The sequence below is a fragment of the Toxorhynchites rutilus genome, chromosome 1 (assembly GCF_029784135.1).
Source record: "Toxorhynchites rutilus septentrionalis strain SRP chromosome 1, ASM2978413v1, whole genome shotgun sequence".
Lineage (NCBI taxonomy): Eukaryota > Metazoa > Arthropoda > Insecta > Diptera > Culicidae > Toxorhynchites > Toxorhynchites rutilus.
In genome coordinates, this window is record NC_073744.1 from 137,136,157 (window position 1) to 137,142,156 (window position 6,000).

A 6,000-nucleotide genomic window follows, 5' to 3' on the forward strand; every position below is an offset into this window, starting at 1 on the left:
ATTTCGTAGGTATGAAAAGTTTTTTCCATTAAGTTACAATGTATTGTTTCATTACAACCTCCATGTATGTTGCTCTTTTTTCAGCTTGTTCAAATGGTTTTAGCAGAGTGGGCTGCCTACATTATGCTGCTACATATTCACATAGCAACGCCAAATAGTTGGTCGTCACATACATACCTCCTCCGATTTGGAGTCGATGGAGCTGATGGATGGACTGGCGAGGGTGGCGTTATTGTCGCGATCGGAGATGATTCGCTCGACTGTGATACAACATGAAGACCAAATCTGATGTGTAGGTGGACTGCGAACAAATCGGTCATTGATTATTTTCAGGGATCATTCGTTGCGCTCAAACTGTTAGCTGTTAATAGCAAATGTAATGTATGATGTATTTGTATATATTTATAATGAAATAAATAATATCCATCAACGGTTTGTTTTTTCTTCACTTTTTATATATATTTCTTTGAAAAGAGAATAGTGCCATAATGAGGATCGAGCAATTTTTCTGTCGGTCGACGTGGTGCCAGATTGGCACAGTGTTGTCTCATAATTGGTTGTCGAATACGAAGGATGGGTCGACAAAATCATTGCAAGATGGCACGATATCGGCACCGTTGTCGACACCGTTTGTTGGGACCGATTTGGCACAACAGTGTAGAGTGGGCAGTATTCCTTCTATACCATTGCATATGGTACATTTACACAGTAGCCATTTAGGCGTAAGAGTATTCTGTATTGTATTTTTCTTCCATTATCCAGTTAGACCACCGGACAGCGGAGAAAGTTGATTGATCATTGTTGAGCTATTTATAGAACAGTAGCCCGATGTGTCTTGCAGAGCAGAGCAGTTGTATGGATGAATCGATCTAATTTCGACCGTGGATCGATCTCCATCGCTGATGATTGTTGCGTGGACGTAGCTATTCTGTAACAACACAAAGATGGTCAATGAGGGTCCTGAGTTTTGAACTCACGATCGATCGCTTACTAAGCGAACGCGCAACCAATGTGGCTACGGCGACCCCCAAGTCTAGGGCATTGATAAGACCAAAATAAAATCGTGGGGCACGTTGGATTTCCATTATCCACAATTAGCGACTCCATGATATGTCCAACGATTTTATTTAAGTCTTATCAATGCCCTAGACTAATGAAGGAGACGTGTGATAACTGCTAACTGCTACTTGTCTAATTATTTTCTAGCTTTTAGTACATTATTATGTTTAATCACAATTGAACCGTTTATCTTAAAAAGTTTTTTTTAATTATTTTATTTGTAATCTCGATCGATCAAAGTTTTGAGTAAATTAGAAGAGCACTTCATCGCAAACTGTACAAACAGAATTACAAGGAGTGATGATATTCAAATATATCCATACGCATTCCCAAATATACACACACACAGGAAACTCAACATCAAAATAATACATACTCCATCTTCTGGGTTTTTCAAAATTCGCACTCTGTTCTTCTAATTTGCTGTTAAGCATATGACATGTTTTTAATTTCAATTAATTTTAAATATCTTCATTTGTGACAAACTGTCTGAATCGATTGGAAGATTTAAATACACAAATTGGTTCACTTGTTCACTTCTTCACTCCACGTATAGTAAAAGTTCAGTTCCACCCAAAACCGAAAACTACTAAGGAAAACATGTAATTATGGGAAAGTTGCTAATAAAAGGAAAATCTGTCAGTGCGACGGAAGCCAAACCAAAGATTTCGTAAAAACATTCCGTTCGTCTCTTGTATACTCCCACTGGTTCCCATTCTCGGCCGGAATGCTCTGCGCTCATCGCACTCAGCAAAGCGATACGGACTAAACTTTTAAATCAAATTTCCTATCCGTCTTGGAATTTAGTTTGTCCGATAACGAGAAGCGGATGCACTTCAACTTGACAAATTGTCGCCAACTTTTCAGCTGGAACGAAGATACATGTCCCTCGTACACAGACCGGTTCAGTTTATGTTTATGTTTTTTTTATGAAAAGAAGTTCTGGAAAAGTGGTTGCGGTTGGTCAACATTTTTAATCCTGTTACGGAGAATGTAATTAAAACTACGTGTTCTGCATTGTCCAGATGTGAATGGCGCTCCATCAAATTCCCACCTGAAATACGGTCGTACTTATAACTCTATCATGTCACAGTGGAATTCAGTATATTAAGCATATACTAGCTGACCCGGCAATCTTCGTCCCGCCCAAAGTTTGTTTTGACGTAGGACTACGTCTAACCGGAAGATATAGGGGGTGAAATGAAAATCTAGGTACTGAATAAGTAGGAAAAAATGCAAGATTTGGAACGCTTATAACTCGAGCATTTCTCAATAGATCGCAAAGGTTTTTGCATCAATTGATAGGAAATATATCTACGCATCTATCATAACGAATAACATTTCATTTTTCTTGAGATAAATAATTGAATAATAGTGAAATATCAAGCATTGTTAAAATGCACTATGTGCCCATTTTTGTTTGGTCCATTTTGTGCTCCTCAAATCGTACCGACCAAAACAGGCAACCAGAGCAGCAGCGAAATAGAATGAAGCACGATTGGAAAGGAAAAAGAAAAAAATGAACGAAACATTGGTCGCAGTCTCACACATGCGTAATTCTCGAGCCAGCCAGTCAGCTTAAAAATCCTCGCTCCGCTGCCGTAACGATCCATTCTTTGTGTGGACACCGACTAGACAACATCGTTGCTGGACGGGCTGGACGGCGAGGGATCGAGTGCCTTTCTCAAGGCAAGAGGGCGGAGGTGGTAGCGCTGGAGTAGAATAGAGTAGAGTTTTCAAAGGGCCTTTCTCAAGGCTAGAGACGAATGAACTGCAAAAGTTTAAAGTCTCTATAATACAATACCTTCCTTCCGTAACGATCATTCTCATTCAAACCGTACACCACATCGGTTCGCATCACAACACATCAACAAACCAACCCAAGCAGCCATGTCTGGACATGGTAAAGGAGGAAAAGTGAAGGCAAAGGCAAAATCCCGCTCGAACCGTGTTGATCTGGAGTTCCCCGCAAGGGTAGCTAGGCCGAGCGCGTTAGTACCGGTGCACCAGTCCACCTAGCCGGCGTTATATAGTTTCGGCCGCCGAAGTGATCGAGTTAGCTGGCAAAGCTGCTCGCGACGATAAGAAAACCCGCATTCGGAACAGAACACATTCGGTTAGGTGGACATCAAGACAACAGGCAGTTGCAGCGAGTGGGGAGTGGCAAACGCAATCACAAAACGGCATCAGGTAGCAGAAGAAAAAAGTTTGTTCTTTATACAAACTGCTTTGGTGGTAAATCCAGAACAAGGCGGAATCGAGGGCGTTCGAAATGGTTTTTTTCAAAACCACGAGTACTAAGTTTTCTAAATTGGAACCATTCCATAAAACAAGGCGCTTTTCAGCGCCATTACACCTTCCAAAAAAGAGTTTAGGAAATACAGTTCAATGCTTTCTAAAACAATATCCAAAATAATAATAAAACACAAATTGATTTTTTCAAAATTTGTTTGCCAAGATATGATGAGTATGTGAATTTGGCAGTTGTTCTGAGCTTATTGATTTTCACCAATTCTTAAATTGCTTCTAGATTGAAAGTACAGTAATTTACACTTATCTCGACATTTAGCTAATTGGACGGACCTGTAATGCGACATATTTAGTTGGACATTTTTGTAAACATAGAGTTCGGGGTCCAAATTATGACCACATATTGAATGTCGACACTGTACCACTGTCATCGCAAATGTTCAATTACAGGTTCAAATTACCTCCAATCCGATACTGAGTGGTGGTAATGCGACGTGCCATTGAATGTAATTTACTGTAAAATATGTCACAAGCTGGATGGGAAGAAATTTTCCAACTGTGAAAGCTGTGGCGAGTGGCAAATGCAATCGCTAAACAGAAAGGTTTAGCCGAACAAGATGGGGATATCGAGTGATAACAAAACAATAAACTCTTTAGATTGAAGATAATTTTGTGATCCTGAAAAGGACCCTTTTTAGCCTGCATGTGAATCCAACGAGCGAACAAATCGTAATGAATGTATTTTTTTTGCCATCGCTCCCTTTTAACGCTCATTCGTTCGTCTCGTTGGACTCGCCCCTCTGGCTGAGTCTGCCGATTTGTCTCTATCCTGTGAGTGTGTACCGCTAGAGTATAAAACACGCGGACCCCAAAAAAATATCTTATTTTCTTTCAAACCGTAAACCCGTGTGGTTGTACGGCATCGGCATCGTGGACGTAACAAAGGAGGACAAGTTAAGGGAAAGGCAAAGTCTCACTCGAACCGTGCAGGTCTCCAGTTCCCTGTTGATCGCATTCACTGATTGCTCCGCAAGGGTAACTAGGCCGAACGGATTGGTGCCGGAGCACCAGTATACCTAACAGCGATTATAGAGTTTCGGCCGTCGGAGTGCTCGAGTTGGCTTGCAAAGCTGCTCACGACAATCAGAAAACCCGCATCAAGAACAGAGCAGCTTCGGTTCGGCGCTCATCAAGGCAACAATTAGTTTCAGTGAGTGGCAAAGTGTTTCTCCGGCATGTCGCATTAAATGTAGTTCACTGAACAACATGTCACAAGCTGGATGGGAAGAAATTTTCCAACTGTGAAAGCTGTGGCGAGTGGCAAACGCAATAGCTAAACAGGAAGGTTTAACCGAACAAGATGGGAATATCGAGTGATAACAAAAACACAACACCAAAGGTTCTTCTCAGAACCATCAACATATTCATAGGTAGATAGGTAGGTATTCAAAAAAGAATAGGTAGGTAGGAAGAAGAAAATAAAACAATATATTTAAAATATATATTTAACAAAAGCTGTCCCCTTTGTATAGTCCTACGTCACTCCGGTTATGTCCCCGACATTACCCACCCGTCTTTTTTGTTATCAATACCTTCAAACATTCATGTTTTCTTACTAAGCTCAAGTTCATGGGTCCAATCGCAGAACTGTACATTGGTTGATCATCTAATCGACCCGTTGAATTTACCTTTTACTATAAAATTCCTAGTATTTCTAACAAAACTCATCATTATAATATCAGATTATTTTCAGACACAATTCTCGTTCAAGATTTTTCAACCACTTGCAAATAACACGTTTCTCCGTTACATGGAATAAATGTTTTATGCAGAAAATATGATAGAATAAAGACAGCCCTAAATCGGACAATTCCTTCCTCGAGTTATGCTCTTATCAACACATTCAACGATACTTTTTTATTGGTATAAATAGAGGAAGATATAGGAGTGCGTTTCATCACATTAGAATTCATTTCCAGCTTCGAACAAAGATCAATTTCGCTAGCGCAAACATCAAATGGACTAACAGCACTTGTCACTGTGTAATTGTAGAACATATGGGAATTTAATTTTACGAATTTTCCCTTTTTCCTTTAGAGTTTTCCGAAAAGTTTCAATTGTCAGGTTTGGTTGAAACATGTGTCATATTTTTATGGGACCCCCTCACCATTCCAGAGAAGGGTGGGGTGTCATACCATCATAGAAACATTTCTCATACCAAAAAACCCTCACATCCCTAATTGTGCTTGATTAGTTCTCGAGTTATGCAGAAGCTTGTATTTGTGTGCCCCCTGTAGTTTGTGTGGTATACTTGGAAACGTATCGTGTCCCATAAAACATTCGTATGACAAATTTGGCTCCATTTGCTTGATTAGTTTTTTATGTATGGCAGTTCCCCCTTAGGGAGGGGGTGGAGTATCTAACAACTATAGAATCATTTATTGCACCCTAAAACATCCACATGCAAAGTTTTATTCCATTTACTTGATTAATTCTCGAGTAATGCAGAAATATGAGTTTCATTTGTATGGCAGCCCATACTAATTAGAGAGAGGCGGGTGGAGAGTCTAACCACCATAGAAACATTTATTGCACCCTAGAACCTCCATATGCTTAATTTGGTTTAATTTGCTTGATTAATTCTCGAGTAATGCAGAAATTTATGTTTCATTTGTATGGCAGTCCCGCCTT